General features: G+C 40.9%; 1 protein-coding gene across 9 annotated transcripts in view; it reads right to left on the reverse strand.

The window, feature by feature from the left end:
* The window catches only part of LRRTM4 (leucine rich repeat transmembrane neuronal 4), a 799408-nt gene that overhangs the window by 720576 nt on the left and 61517 nt on the right, over window positions 1-17315 (reverse strand). For 8 of the 9 annotated variants that reach the window (XM_045008274.1, XM_045008272.1, XM_045008269.1 and 5 more), the window contains one exon: window positions 1315-1367. The exons of the other annotated variant lie outside the window; for it this stretch is intronic. The gene's annotated coding sequence lies outside the window, so the exon portion shown is untranslated. The remainder of the gene's footprint in view (window positions 1-1314; window positions 1368-17315) is intronic. 9 annotated transcript variants of the gene reach the window in all.

The raw sequence follows: 17315 nt of genomic DNA on the forward strand, positions 1-17315 counted from the left end.
TATTTTACACCCAAAAAAACTTCCACATAACTCCAGTCAGTTCAACTTGGATATTTTTTCCTAGCTCTGTCCTGTGTCATTTCACTTTTGGCTCCTTTTCTTCATCTTTCCTCCCTTCCTGAATTAATTCAGCACCCTCTTACCCTTCATTCCAAAAGCAATGTAGCCTGATGTATGTATGTATCATACTAGCTCTTATTTTAAACACACACTGATAAACACAGAGATTGTTTCATCTCTGTGTTTGTACAGCACCTAGGGCAAGGGGGCTAATCCTGACTGGGGTCTTTGGATGCTACATAAGATAAATATTGGCTGCAACACACATTTTTATAATGTATGTACACACACACACACAGAGAAATATGTGGCATACTCCCAATTATCTGAATAGCATGGAAGACAGATTTTATTTGGATACAACAGGAGTTTGAATAATTGATAGGAATAGAAGCCATTCAGCAGTGAAGTGGGCTTCCTGGCAGATGGGTGTGCATCATCCTCCTCTGCCCCAGCCAGGGGTCTCTGTTGGGCTGCAAAGGGACTCCATAAGGCTTCCTGCACTGCTGCAGGGCCAATGACATCCAATCTCTGCAGGCATAAGGTGCAGGGTAAAGCAGAGATTCCCTGACAGGACTCTGCCCTGCCCCGCGAGGACTGCAGGGACCCCACACCTGCAGGGATCTGGTGTCAACAGTCCTGCAGCAGCACAGGGAGCCTTTTGCATCTCTGCTCCCTCACTCTCCCGACAGTAGGGCCACAGAGAGCTCCCTGCACTGCCACAGCGGTCATTCAGCAGTAGGATGGCCGCCTCCCTAGCACCCAGGAGGAGCTCCTCCTCAGTCTTGGCCGGGAGTGTCTGCTCTATTATCCAAACCTCCACATTATCCAACTCCCCTCCTTGTCTCCCAGTATGAGATATATGCTGCAGAGGACATGTATCTCATGCTGGGAGACATGGAAGGGAATTGGATCATGAACAGGTTCAGATAGTAGGGTTTCAGATAAATGGGTGTATGCTGTGTACTTACACACACATTTTATTTTTCATATATGTAACATCCATACATCCAAATATATGGATAAGCTCAAATAATCTGTTTTGTTTGATGGTTATTTTAAGATTAATATACCAAATCGATCTCAAGGTCTGCTATTTGAACTAATTTATCCTCATGATCAATTGAAATAATAAGATTTTAGAATAGTGGCATGTTACCATACATCTAAAAATAATAAATACCCAAATAGCATAAAGCACTGGCACTAAGTGATATAGGAAAGTGAAATAAACCACTTAAGAAATAATATTACCTTCAGCATGGGACACCAGCCTAGTCAGTGTAGTCATCAATCAACATTCGCCACTACAGTTAAAAAAAAGAAAAGAAAAGTATTTTTGTAAAGTATTTCCACACATGCTGCCATTGAGCTTCCTACATGAGGAATTCTCCAATACCCTACAAGATACCTATGTTCATCCTAACACAGGAACTCTTTATTTCTTCATAAACAAAGACAACTTCTTTTTATGAAATCATAAGCCTATACTTATAAGAGCTAAAAAGGAATTGCTCTATGAAAGCTGAGTCATCAACTAGTACACGTGTCTATGTGTTTTCTTGTTTTTTTGCAAGGGCCCGGTGCAGATGCACTCATGGGAGTCTGGCAATAGACCATTACCTTGATTTGGATACCCAGTGAGAAGACACTTAGATGGGAATTGAAAGGCACTGAAGCATCATAACTCGAAGCTTCCAAAAGGAGACATATTAGAGCCAATACTAACATGAAAGAAGCGTACACAGTAACAAATTTTTAAGTCTGAAAGAAAAATGTAACTGGTGAGGACGGCAAAATGACTGCAGACAGAGAGATGGCTGCTGAGAAAACTGAGGTGTTCTAGAGGCAGACAATGAAAAGAATAGCCAGGAACTAGACTGAGAACACCAACTTAAATGAAATAAAGCAAGTGAGTGACAGAATTGGCAATAGAATCCAAGAATACTGCACCACGGAAAATGTCACCATTTCTGTGAACAACCAAAAACTGAAATTTTTCCATTCAGAAATGCTGCCATGTCTCATGGGAGTTCTAATTCAAATGCCTTATTGCTCCCATTGTCCTTTCTAAGGGCTTCCTGGCTGGACTACATCTCCCTTCCTGGTAAGGGGAGTTGGTTGCAGTGTAGGAGTTGATGAGCATGGTGCATCACAGGAGATGTAATCCTGCTGGGGAACCAGACCCATGGAAGAAAATGGGGACATAAGGAAAATAAATTACAACTCCCATGAGGCACCATACTACACTCAATTAAAATATTTTGAGAGACTTTTCTCATTTTTTTTTAAATTAAATTTCCCTTGGAAAGCAAACACACACATTAATCAAACATCCAATTTACTTCCAAAAAAGTTTCAACTTAAAGTTTTCAAGTAGCCCTTCTGAAGCTCTGACCACTAGATATGTACTTCACACAGAGAGCAATATGGGAAAAAACCTACAGCGACCATATATAATGGTAGCTAGAAGCAATCAAAACTTTCTGAAATTTGATTTTTTAATTAAATTTTCAGAAAAATTTTCCATTGAATTTTCAACTTTTAAAAAATACAAACCAGACGTCCTAGCCAAAGTCTTGATGCCTGACCCAAGGAGATGCAAAGCAACCTCAGCTCCTCTTGGTTTCCCATCCCCTACCAGTAAGGAGACTGGGCCTTAATAAAGCATCAGTTCTTATTTCTATAGCACATTAACGATGTAAAGCACTATGTAAGTCAGAGACCCACTGTGCCAATGGTTCATTGGGCTGACAAGGTTAAGGCACATCAGTTTCATAGCCAATGGTATGCAAGAGAGTGATGTAGTCAGCGTCATGTTCAGCTATCTTTGACTGCCCAAACCCATTTTGCAGTTGGGTGAACTGGAGGTGGCTTTTTAGTATGGGATCAAGTGATACACACAACCTTCAGGACTGTAATCAAGCGCCTTAATCACTCAGCCACTGCCGCTCACGCAGTTTAAGTTTTATCATCATTAAAAAAGCTTCCAGAATTTAAAAGGCTAACATTTTGTATTAAGTATAAATCTTAAAACATAGTTAATGTACCAAGCACTAAGGATGATTCAGTGTAGAAGGCACCCTCTTCACAAAGTGAAAAATGCTAAAGAGAACAATGGAAAAAACAGACAAAAAGTGAGGAACACATGCTTGCTTTTACGTATGCCCAGTCATAAGAACACAACCCTTGTTATATGCCTGCAAGGCAGAGCTGCATTAGCTTAAACCTAATCTTAATGTGCACACGGAGATCCAATGTCTGCAGGCAGGGCAGAGTTGCACAAACACAATCATGGATCTGCATGTGGATAAAACATTCAGTGTACAAAGGCATAGGTGTATATGAATTATGCTTTACTTGTGTATGCACGTTGTGGACTGTGCCTGGCTAGGGAAAGGTGTGCCTCTTTGGAAACTTGAGTCGTGGATTATTGTCACCGAGTCAAAGAGAGAGGGAAAGAAAAGCATGTGATAACTGTAGAGATGGGGCCATCTCTGGGAATTACAAGAACTGTAAGTGCAGTTCCTCTAATGGTGATAATATGGCATTGGTTAACACACTGAAACTCACTTGACATTTTGGGTTACAGAGAAAAGAGAGAGTTTTGGACACAAGAATTAGAGGATTATTTTATTGATCCCTACATTAGACTCATACTACAAATGCTCCCCATTAAAAATTAATTAATGGGGAGAAATAAGCCAAGTTACTATTCAGAATATGCCAAGAAGTACAAATGAGCTTAAAAGCGTTCAATAAAATGCTGCCACCTAGAAGAATTTGGTATTTAGATATCTGACTAGAGGGCATGCTTATCTACTAGTTCAAATGCGACACTCATTGTATGCTAGCTGTGTAAATACCAACCCTCCTTAAAGTGAAGCTTTTGGTAAGGGCATCAGGGCTAAATCCAGCTCCCATTGTCTTCAATAGGAGAATACAATTTCAAGTGAGTAAAAGACAATATCATCAGAACCTTAATGGGGCAGGATCTGACCCATGATAATCAGAGGGAGCTTGGCGATTGACTTCAGTGGGCATAAAATCCACGTTTATAAAAATACTAATGTGCACACACAGTTAACCTATTGAATCAGGGCAAAAGATGGAATAATCTCTGTTGATTTTGCACTGCATAGTGAAGGCCCATCGGGCTAGATTGCAATGCCTTTGCTCACCACCCTGCAATTCCCCTCAAGCAGGGGCGGCTCTAGACATTTTGCCGCCCCAAGCACAGCAAGCAGGCTGCCTTGGGCGGCTTGCCTACGGAGGGTCCGCTGGTTCCGCGGCTTCGGCGGACCTCCCACAGGCGTCCTTGTGGAAGGTCCGCCGAAGCCGCGGGACCAGCGGACCCTCTGCAGGCAAGCTGCCCAAGGCAGCCTACCTGTAGTCCTCGCGGCGCCAGCAGAGCACCCCCCGCGGCTTGCCGCCCCAAACAGCGCTTGGCATGCTGGGGCCTGGAGCCTCCCCTGCCCTCAAGTACACAGGGCTATGTTGCAGAGTAAATTATTACTCAAGCAAGTGCACTCTGGTCCACAATCCAGTTCCATAACAACTCAGATAATCTCAGCTTCAAAACACACATACAGACAGAGAGGCACAGGGTCGCCGACTTCCCTGAAAGCAGTTTAGTTGTTTTGTGTATGGAAAGATCAAGAAGCCTCAATACTGAAAAGGGAGTGGAGAGCACACCCCAGAGCTATCCATCACCAGGCAGAACTCTGTTAGCATATAAGAATATTTGGTAGAGAGAGGTTTAGTTGCAGATCCACCAGACATTCTCACTCTGTAAGGGATACAGGAGCACATGTGAGGCTGTAATAAGTCTCACTATGGTAGTGGCTTCCAGGAGGGACCTTCCTCTACAATCCCTTCAGACCTCCCCAGCTCATACACTGTCTGAGCCAAAGCCCATTGTAGTCAATGGGAGTCTTTCCCTTCACTTCAGTAGGTGTTGGATCAGGTCTTGACTTAGGTCACAAGCTGGTTTTGCATGTACTGTATCACATGATGGGTAACAACATAAGAGGGCTCCATGTTCCAAAAATTAAACTGGCTTTTTATTAAAAACTATTTTCAGGGAAGTGACAACTGGAGCTAGCATTCTAGCCATGTGTATACAGACTGGCTTCCTGATGCTTCCTCCAAACTCTTCCCTCCTGCAACCCATGCTCCTCCCTTCAAGCTCCATGTAGGTTGCTGCAGCTGGGGAAAAGATATACCCCTTTACTTCCCATGGGAAACAATCTCTTATAAATCAGAGCCCCAGACAATCTGATTGGATACAGATGAAGCCAGCAGAACTCAGATTACATTCATACTTTACCCTAACTCATGTGGCAGGGTTGATATGAGATGAAGAGGACAAAGCTAAACGAAGAGAAGTGGCTTCTTATATTGGAATGGCTTTGATTCCACAGGTTTTCTGATGGAGCCTAGAGGCTTTTAAAATGTAGCTTGCGAAAGGATTTATTTCTTATGATAATCCCAAATGTTTTTTCCTTCTTCTCTTCTTTGAGAAATATAAATTAGTCTGATGATCAATTTTGTAATTTGCAGCTGTCAAATAGCTTTGAAGCAATTTAGTGATTTGTATACTTCACTTCGCACCCCTTCACTGATGGCAGGAGATGATATAAGCATATTGAGTTTTAATAATCTATTCATTCCCCCGATCAAACTGAGGGAATTAGAATCACAAATCTCTTTTCAATGTTAATTACTTTTAAAACAGAAGCAAAAACCTATTTTTCTGTTGGGACCCTTCAATTCTATTCTTGTGTTGTAGTCAAATAAGAGAAGCTGACAAACCAAGGTCCAATCCTGAGAAATACCGAGAGCCCTCTCTTACTACTAATTTCAACAACATAAGTTAAACGTACTAAATGGCTTTCATGGTTTGTCTAATCATTTATCCATAACAACAATACCACCAAGCTCTTACCTAGTACTTTTCATCAGTAGATCTCAAAGTGCTTTAGAAAAGAAATCAGTATAATTACCACCATTTTACAGCTAGGAAAACAGAGGAACAGGGCATAGTGGCAGAGCCAGGAAGAGAATTCAGGTCTCCTATGTCTCAGTCCAGTTTCTATCCACCAGCCTTCAGTGTCTCTCATTGGCTGCAAAGATGTTATTCATGTGCATACAGTTAAGCATGTACTTAAGTATTTGCAGGATCATCACTTTATTTTGCTGCCAACTGGCTTAAGACCCTTTGTGGAAGGTGCTGAACGGACATATAGTAAGTGACAATCCTTGCCTCAAAGAGCTCACAATGCAATAGTTTCTAAGCAGCAGCACATGTATTTAATTTCCTAATGGTTTTGTTGTCCTATCCTTGGCAGGTGGGAATGGGAGGAGTTTTCTGCAGAAAAATAGAAATATTTTCATATAGAAAATATTTTAGAGAAAGGCTGAGGATGGGTGAATATGAAAATAATTTAAATACAAATAAACGTGGAGCCAACCCGCTTTATACTACGATAAGCAGGTGCTGAATTATACCAGTTGCACGGTAACAGCCACCTCTCAGGGGCGTGGGGATAATTAGACGGTGCTTATACAGCTGTTCTGAAAATAGAGAGCTCCAAGGTGTTTTTGGTTTTAAAAATGCTTACTCAAAATCCTCATGCAATGAATTTAAACCTGGATGCTGTAGCACCATCAGAGAGACAGAGAAAGAGAGAAAGACAGTACAGAAACATCCTATCACTATGGGACCCTATTCCCTGATTCTAGCCTCCAAGCACTACAGCAAGAGACTAATGATACAGTTTGGGCTCTTTTTACTGTTAGTCCATGAGACTACATCCATTTTTGAAACAGGAAGGAGTGAGCATGGAAGCCATATTTGAAACATGAAGTGATCCTTGCCTGGAATCATAAGTGGGTTAGTATTTATACCCAAGCATCTTCTGTGACGCTTCCTTGACAAAAAAAACAAACAAACCAAATGCTGGAATATTTGCTCCCCGATTATATTTTATTCATCTGCACTAAGAGGCTAGCTTCTGGCATCATATTGTAGAAGTTTGTAATGGCAAACTCTTAATAGATCACCGAGTTCCGTCCTTGTTAATAATTTAATCTCTCTTCTTAAAACAAACATTTGCTTTACATGCATGCTGTGTAATAGTAGCTTACTTGTGACTTTGTGCCATTTATTGTTTTCTTGCTGCACACTCCTGTTACTATAAAAATAAAATACACTGCAGTCTCCTGCCAGTGGAGGATTGTTCCCTATAGGGCATTATACAGCATTCCTTCCAAACTAGTTTTAAACATTTCAAGCAATAGGGCTCCTGCTTTTTCCCTTAGGAGTCTGTCACACAGCTTACATAGCTTTAAAGACAGTTTTATTTCTGACTATGGCCCAAGTATGCCAAATTTCAGCCAACAATGAGTTTTTATGGCTAATTTATAGTCCCCAGAAAATAGGAATTGCTAAGGGAAGCATTGACAGGACATTAACTGCAGTGACACAAATGCATGGCTGTAATATTTGCAGACTGGCTAAAATCTGATATAATCTAGGATTTACTGAAGTATCCAGGTGCATTGTGCAAAATGGCCTGTCAAAGAGGTTCCAAGTAGATCTTTGTGGTGGTGAGTTATCTCCGTTTTAAAGGGAAACAGCAACTCAGTAAAGCATCATTACTACTTAAAAGCATAATGTGATTAATATCAATTCATTCCTGAAAAAGAAAAGCAGACACCCAGAAGCATTAGCTTTGCTTTACTGTCTGTAGTGCCTGTTGAGAAATATAGTTATGTAACATTGGGGGTGGAGGGAATAAATCAGTGTGCCCTTCTGCTATTGTATTTGTTTATCAGGCTCTTGTTCCAAGAAGAGGAGCTTTGTTCTGGGCTTTTTTTTTTTTTATTTTGTGTTATTAATGGCATTATGAAAGGCATATTATGAGGCTTTGGATATTAGTAAACTGAACTCTTGGGCTTTCTTCACAGATAAACACTTCACTTATCTCTCAGCACATGAAAACGTACCCAGAGATCACAGCACTTGTGCAGTGACCTTTGCTCAGTCATGAACCGGCATTATTCCTCATATGGGCTAAGGGGGCTGGGAAGATTTAGACTCTGTGGGGCTTGGATCAAAAGGAGCTTTTAAAGAGATTCAGAATAAATGAAAAGCTTTCTGGTATTATTTTCCTATGTAAATATAGAAAAACAAATGATAACATACAAAGCAGATGAATATGATTGATGGTACACTAAATAATTTTCAAATATACAGGATTTTCAAGAAGGGGCAATACATAGTAGATGTGCATTACTGGATATCTATACTACATAAGGCCCCAATCCAACAACGAGCTCAAATTCTGCAGATCTGTCTGTCTGTATGGATCCTCACTGAAGTCAGTGGGGCTCTGTGGAGGTATTTACTGCATAGAGCTTATTTCAGAATCAGGGATGATATTTGCTTGCGGTTACCGGGACCAAAGAATACTGCTGAGAATGTAACTATTCCCATTGTGACAGGTTTCAGAGTGGTAGCCGTGTTAGTCTGTATCAGCAGAAAGAACGAGGAATCCTTGTGGCACCTTAGAGACTAACTAATTTATTGGGCATAAGCTTTCATGGGCTACAACCCACTTCATCTGATGCATGGAGTGGAAAATACAGTAGGAAGATACGCACATACAGAGAACACGAAAAGATGGGGGTTACCTTACCAACTCTAACGAGACAAATCAGTTAAAATGGGCTATTATCATGCTAATTTCCCCCTACTGTTACTCACACCTTCTTGTCAACTGTTTGAAATGGTCCATCCTGATTACCACTACAAAAGTAATTTTTCCTCCTGCTGATAATAGCCCACTTTAATTGATTTGTATTGTATTTCGTGTGTGTGTGTGTGTCTGTCTTCCACTCCATGCATCTGATGAAGTAGGTTTTAGCCCACGAAAGCTTATGCCCAAATAAATGTGTTAGTCTCTAAGGTGCCACAAGGGCTCCTCGTTCTTATTCCCATTGTGAAGAGCATCACAGCTCCACACAGCACCATGTGAGAAGAACGAAGGATTTCAGACTCCCAGACTATCAAAGCAAGTGCCTGTTACCTATGCTAAATTCACAGAAGAATCTTCATTTATTAAAATAAACTTAGTCTTAGTTTGTGTATTATTGCAGGTTGGGTTGCCACAGTATCACAGAGAAGTGTCTGATCTACATGGAGCACCTGCAGCTAATGGATAGGTAACTAATTAAAAGTGGTCTCTCTGAAATTAAACATGCTTATGGGGATAAATGGGAATTTTCATCTTCGTTACGGGCTTGTGCCTTTGTGAAATGAAGAACATCCACTGCCACTGAAGTCAAAGAGGAACAGGCCCAGGTGCCCAACACTTGCCAAGGGCAGGCCTTATTTTGTATGCTTGGTTGTTTAAGGAGGCAGAAAGAACTAACATGTAAATCAGCAGATCTGGCTTTGATTTCCAGCTATGTAACAGACTTCTTGTGCGATCTTAAGCAAGTCCGTTTCTCCGTGCCTCAGTCTCCCATCCATAAAATGGGGATATTAATATTTCAGTTGTCTCAGCCTTTGTCTGTCTTGTTTATTTAGAGGTCTCTTACTAAGTGCATGTACAGCACCCAGCACAATAAGGCCCAGACCTAGTTATCATACAAATAATAAAAGAAAACCAAGACAGACCCCATTGCTGCAAAACACTGATCTCTTGCTTTGAGAAACTTGGCACTCAGCTCCATCTAAAAATCGATGGGTTCTGAATGCTATTCAGCATCTCCAAAGACTAACCTTTGGTATGCATGAGCATTTGAAAAAAAGAAAAAAAAAATCATAGTGAGCCATCTTCTATCAGCATGAGGATAGAAATAAAAGGCCAGGTACTTAGAGGTCTTTTTCTGTTTATAATTTCTTTTGATTCTCAGTTGAAAAAATTTTTAAAGCAAGCATCTGAGAAACAACATTTTTCAAGATGGAAACATCCCAATGAAACCTGTCATATTATGTTTCTTCTCAGAGTCCATAAGTTTTCTTAAAAACAAAACAAAGAATGGTATTTGAGGGGGACAATATTCAATTTTGAAGTCTCAATAGCAGACTAAGAAGAAATGTTTTTAAAGCTATAGCTCAGATTTGTGTTTCCTTGATAAAAATAGGTTTATTTTATCTCAACTACAATTGTATAGGTGATTTAGTACTTAATGTAGAATGTCAACTTTGTTATTGTGGGGAAAAAATAGAGAACCCAAGTTCTTTCTTTTAGTCATTTACTGTGCATATACTCAGATTTTCCTTCTTAAAAAAATTCACCAGAATTCTTAGATTGCGGGACAAAAAAATTGGCATAATACATCATTGAAGTCTGCTCAGAAAAGGCTGTTTTTTAAAATATCTAAATAGCAAGACAGATCTAGCTCTATATTTTATGAAAAAGCTTTCTGAATTCAGTGCAAGGTCTGAACGTTGTGCAGTAAATAATACATACACTGAAATACTAACTGCATGATCTTATCATTTTTGCATAGGAGCCCTGCCTCATTAAGTACACAGGATGGGTAATGCTCACTGAATGGGTGGCTCTTCAATATTTCTTGTTATCTTCATCATTAAATGGGCTTTTCTATGGTGGTGTCATCATAGTTTCCAAGTGCTTTACATGTGTTTATGAATTTATCTACGCAACATCCCTGTGAGATGAGGTGATATAATCCCCATTTTACACATGGGGAACTGAGGCACAGAAAGATTAAGGCCCAAAAATGCCAGCTAATTTTGGGTGTCCAATTCAAGAAGATTAGGGCCTGATTTTTCAGAAGTATCATACTTCTGCATTGTATCATATTTCATATGTTCAGAGCAGACTCCCAGTGAGTTCAGTTGCAAGTGGTCAGAAAAATCAAACCCCAGGTATTTTAAAATCAAGATTGGACTTTTTTCTAAAACATACACAAGTTCAAACAAGAATTATTTCCGGGAAGTTCTATGGCCTGCAACATACAGGACTACATAACCTCCTGTAACTGATGAATTTCTGGATCTCAAGTTGGATACCCAGAAAATGAGGAACATGTAGTGGTCATCTGTGCAAGTTTTGCTTTAGATAAATTGCCTAGCATCACACAGGAACTTAGTGGCAGAGGCAGGAACAGAATCCAGTACTCCAGAGTGGCATTAGTTGCCTTAACCATGACCATCCGTTCTCTTCCTGCAGGTCCCTGTAAATATTACAAACCTTCCAGACTTTTGCAAGAAACGAGGCGGGAATTCTACACATAACTGCCTTCTTCACTGCAAACCCCTGATTCATCCCCAGAGCAGGTCCACCCTCCGCACAGACTGAGGCAGGAGCCCAGTGGAATAAAAATTGCTTGGATCATGTATTTAAAGACTATCATAACACCGATGCACAAGGGGGTCAGATTAAAGTTGTGCATGCAGCCTTAATGCTGGCATTGCATAACTTTTGAGTGCTTAAATTTGCAACCTGTATGCTTCTTCTAATTAAGGTTTTCTTTTCAGGAAATGACAATGGACATTGACAAATATTTGAAGAATGAATCAAGGTAGAAGTTCAATTATTTAGCATGGCATAAAGTGTTATAGCTGTGAATCTATGTTTAAAAGAATACTGACATCTTTTTCATGATTTAATTCTTCCTTTCCCCTTTCTTTAAACTTTGAGGGGATTATCACTGTAAAGTGTAAATCAGTTTTGTTACTAAAGTTTTTCTTCTCTTTTTGGCGCTAGCACTGCTTTACTATTGTGTAGATACCCGTGAGTGCTGTGAACGATGGCCTGTTATCATATCATGATTTTGAATGCCAGGGCAGCTAGCAATGGCGTATAGTTAGAAGTAAAAAGATCATTGAAACTTTTTTTTTTTTTTTTTTTTTTTTTAAAAGGACGAATAAGTGAAGCACATAACCCTCCAAAATGATACTGTTCTTCTGTTACAAGAGCATATGATTCTGTGACCGGGTATTCTGTTCACTACCAACAAGGTTGTCATCTGAGAAGAAGTTTTCTCTCAGGTTTTACAGCCTGTTGACACCAGGCACAGTAGATGCACGCCAGGACACCACTGACACTTAGCATCCTCTCACCTGCTGCCTCTCCAGCTTTCTAATGCCCCTTTATTGTCTAAGGCCATCACAGAGGTGCGGCGTTGAGGGAAGTAAAAGCCATCCAGGCAGATGGTGGAGAAAAGTTTAATTGATCCACTGGGGCAGATAATGAGCTAGCCTCAGTGTGGGGAATACAAGGAAGTGTAGATTTAGTTCTATGGTAAAATGGCATTAGCTGCGGAGGAGTTTTCCCATTTGTATATTTCCTTTCATTTCAGTGTATTTCACAGCATGTATCCAGATAGCAGTTTAAAGACTTAACATCTACTTAAGGTGCTTCAGTTCCTAGATTTCTCATGGGAGAAGAATGGAGGGCGTTTTAAGTGCAACTAACCTTTTTGGCACCAAAAACAGTCACAAGAACGGCCATACTGGGTCAGACCAAAGGCCCATCTAGCCCAGTATCCTGTCTTCCGACAATAGCCAATACCAGATGCTCCAGAGGGAATGAACAGAACAGGTCATCATCAAGTGATCCATCCCCATCCATTCCCGACTTCTGGCAAACAGAGGCTTTACTGTTGTGTAGATGCCTGTGAGTGCTGTGAACAATGGCCCTTTATCATATCATGACTTTGAATGCAGGGGCAGCTAGCAATGGCATATAGTTAGGAGTAAAAAGATCATTGAAACTTTTTTTTTTAAAGAAAGAGTAACTGAAGCACATAGGGATGCCATCCCTGCCCATCCTGACTAATGGGCACTGAGTCTTTGAATCCAAGAGCAAATGGTGTCTCCTCTTTTCCCAAAAAAAGCCTGTGTTAAGAGGAAATGCTTTTCTGCATTTCTCTGCTGTCGGTTTCAGGCAGGAGATAGAGAACTCGGGCTCAGGAAAAAGGCTGTGTTTAGCACTGGGAAGAGAAGTGATCCAGCTGTGCAGCACACAGGGAATATCTGTGTGGTCTTGGCAATTGTGCATTTAAGAGTTGAGATTCTCAGACAGTTTGGCTGGAACATGGTGAGACAGACCCTTTGGACCACAGAATAAAACTGATCTCTTGCAAGCACCTTAAGTACTGGGTGCTGACTGTGCACCACAATCTGGATTAGTCTGACTACACATCAGATATGCACCCCCATGCACCCCTATGTGTTTTCATTTCAGTCCTCAGGGATTGCCATTGCAAGTGTAACCACATAAGAGAGGATGGCATTAAGTAGATGCGAGAGGAAATTCAGATCTCAGAGACCATGAAGACAGAGGAAGGAAGGTTCTGGTATTTCACACAAAATAAACAATTCTGAATTTATTGGGGGGCTACACATTAAAAGGTGCATATTGCAGATGCCAAGAAAATTCTGGAATCATGAAGACAGAGTGAAACCCCTTCCCCGTCCATACTAATGTTGCTGTTCTTTCAACCTGTGTAAACACAAATATTCATACAAAGGGTTCCTTTTCCTCCATATCCTGCACTGTTGGGTTGCAGACAGTTCCTGATAACAAGGCAGATGCAGGGAGATTGACTCAGCTGGGGGGGCATTTGGAGGCAGCACGGTCAGCTGAACTCCTTATTGCTGTTCACAAGAGAAGCAGAGGGTGCTATCTCCACTGTCCTACCAGCAGACGCAGAAGTAGGGGTCTAGCCAAAACCTCAAACTGCCAGGCTTGTAAAAAGCTGAGGAGTGCTGCCAGGATCCTTAAAAGCAAGCGCTTTGGTTAAGACCTCATTTCATCCCCACTGAAATCAGTGGCAGTCTCTTGATTTAAGTGGGAGTTTGACTGAGCAAATAGGGCCTAATTCCAAGCCCACTGGAGAAAACAGGAAGACTCCCATTAACTTCATTTAGCTTTGGATCAGCCCCCTTAATGCTTTCCATAGTCACTATGTAGTTCTCCCCTCCCCCCCACACCCCTCAAACAAGCCAAAACAAACTCCCAAAGAGACAACTCAAGAACTCCTTACAAATAAGGAAAGTTAACTTGGTTATTTCACTTCTCTTGGAACCAAGATGCTAACTGCTGTAATTATACTGGAAGGCAGCAGAGTCGATGTATTATCAGAGCTGCTAAAAATATGGGAAGGAGGATATACTCATTGCAAGAGAATTGTGCAATGCAGTATACTGCTGCAGGTGTTGCTGAGCAGCTTAGTTTTTTTAAAATATTAATTCTGGTACATTTTGTTTCATGAAGTGGGAACTTTTATGGTTTGCCTCTGACAACTGGCTCTAACTTTCGTTTAAAGCAAAAGTCACACAAATATTTTTAAATCCACTCGAATTAGTTCTCACAGACAGTTCCTATAGAATTTAATGGAGATGAAGCCTTTTAAGGATTCTGGAGAAGCTTAATAGCATTCTATACCCTAAATCTTGTGGATTTTATTATTCAAAACATAAAAGCCTTTCCTACAGAGTTTCATAACTAATGAAATCCTTGCTACAGAATTCTATAGGCTTAGAATTATATAGGATCCTTGCTACAGAATACTATATCAGGGATTTAGGCTAGGATTTACAAAGGAACCTAAGTGAGATGTCTAAATCTCTTAGGCCCCCCTTTGTGAATTCTAGCTGGAATTCTCTATGTTGGTTTAAAAATCCTATAGAAAGGTTCCCATTGGCTGGAGAACCTTGTAAAAGCCTTTGATACACCTCACCCAACCACCCTGAAGTAGCACTTGAACTCTGAAGTGAATGCTGCCCATAGAGAATTGAACGACCCCATATTCCATGCTATAAATAGCAGTTTCTGGAGGTGCTGCTTCAAACAATGGAATTAGAGAAAGGCCAAGTGCACAGATGATTTCGTAGGCGATATTCACTCACATAGTGGTGTGAACCTAATAGCCGAATTTCCCCCTCTGCTCTGAATTTCTCTCCAGTGAAAAATATATGAAAGACCCCGCAGAGTTCACTCACAAGATGTGCACCATGCTAGTTTTCCCAGAGCACAGGGCCAACACACGGTCCAAGCTTCAGGCTTGGCTTCCCTTGGAGGAGGTTCTTATTGCCTCTTCTTACAAGCTGCTTACCACCCTCAACTGCCAGTGGGGTCAATGGGTGATGAGAGCACACAGAAACTCACGTGAACAGGGCATTATCGAGCATATCCATAGATGCCCGCAATGCATGATGCATCAGACACTCTGGATATAGTATAGACAAATTGTGGCCTAGTGGATAGAGTAGCGGACTACCATTCAGAAAACTTCCACTCTATTCCCTGTTATCAGGAGCAAGCTCCTTCAGCTGAGCCTGAAGATTAGCCACTTCATCCTCCAGACAAATTAATGGGGTCAGATGGGTTGTGGGAGGACCTCCTATTTGACTGAAGGGAGGAGCAGGACCGCTTTTTAAGCTCAGCAGCAGCAACAGGTAACTGGCTACCCAATGCTTATGTCTGGAGCAGTAATCACTCCTGTGCCTTCCTTACTTCAGCCTTATCCCTGTGTGCTCTAGCCCTGCTTTCCTGCTCGTTCCTGGCTCAGCTTGACGCTGGTTCTCTGACTCTGGTTCTGACCCTTGACTTGGGTTCCTGGTTCCAGCCAATAGGCATGACCGCCCATGCCCCAGTCCTGAGACCACTTCATCTCTCTGTGCTAGTTTCCCCATCTGCAAAATGGAGATAATGATGCCGACCTCCTTTGTAATGTGCTTTGAGATCTGCAGATGAAAGCAAGGTGTTGTTCTATTTTGGATTACTAAGACTGCTGGCAAATTACTTTAATGCAAGAGACCCCAACAATTAGAGACAGATTTTGGGTCAGATCTTCAAGTGGAGTCAATTGCCATAGCTGCACTGAATGGAGCTACACCGATTTACGCTAGATACGGAACATAGATTTTAAGGCCAGAAAAGACCGTTATGATCATTGAGTCTGACCTCCTGCATAACAGTCACAGAATCTCATCTAGTAATTCCTGCATTCAACCCAACAACTTGTGGTTCAACTACAGCAAACATATTTACCAAGACAGCCATTCAGGGCCTTTGAGTTTGGAAGAAGCAGATGAGCATTAAGTACAAGTTTTTGATTCACTTTGAAGGCTTCAACGTTGTGCTCATTGTCTTTGGCAGACATGCTGTTGGGAAAACATTCTCCTCCTCTGCTATAAATCTTCCATGTAGACTTTTAATTAAAGTACCATGTTTGTTGGCTGAGATAAAGGCAACTGGATGTGCTTTACAGTCTGGGTTAGAATCATTTGGATGCACTTACAGTAAACATGGTATTTGTATACGAGCCCTCTGCATAAATACTGGGGAAAACATTTTATTGCAATAGAAGTTTCATCATGTTCAATAAGATGAGTAAAGTACTGTGTTTAGGGAATATCAACAAGTTTGGTATTTGGTCTGTGCTTCCTACACATAGCAATGGATGAAATAGGCATTATTTAAGCAGAAACATGTTGGTTTTCAATTGGCCATTTGCTGGATATAAAGTGACCAGATAAAATGCTTTTTGTATTATATAGACATGGGAAGAAATTTATTGAAGATAGGCATTTGCAATGGCCTAACTCTTAACTTTACCACACTTTAGCTGATCAGAAGGAAAGAATGGTCCATTTAAAATGCAAGAGTAGAAGCCGTGTGCTATCCCCACTGCCCAGATGTAATGTACATGACTTGCCTTTTTGCAGTTAATATGCCTCAGTTTCCCCATTGATAGAAAGGGGATAATTATCTGCCTCACAGCACTGTAAGGCTTACTTCATTGCTGTTTGCAGAGCATTTTGAGATTTCCTGATAGAACTTCTCACAACCAAACCTATAGCCACATGAGCCTGACAGTTTGGGAACTAGACACATAACCTAGATCAGCTTTGTTAAAAATCAAGGCTGTATTTCCCTTGAACAAAATTAAGTCCCTGTGATAAGGGATAAGAGGACAACAAGTAATATCGAAAGAAACCGAACATGTCACTCCTTTCCTGCAGTACAAAGGGAATTCTAAGACTTCTAATCTTTACTTTTTAAACCTCTACTCTACATACACTGCACAGCATAAACATGCACATTTGAAAGTTGCCATGAAAGTGCCTCTTAAAGCTGTGCAAGTTATTTTTGGATCTTGCTATTTACCATTTCATACAAGAAAATTAAAACAAAATAAAGATAATACAAACAATAGTGACACTGACATTTGTTGCCATTGAATATTACAGAGGCAAAAATGTT

This window comes from Mauremys mutica, chromosome 2 (genome assembly GCF_020497125.1).
Source record: "Mauremys mutica isolate MM-2020 ecotype Southern chromosome 2, ASM2049712v1, whole genome shotgun sequence".
Lineage (NCBI taxonomy): Eukaryota > Metazoa > Chordata > Testudines > Geoemydidae > Mauremys > Mauremys mutica.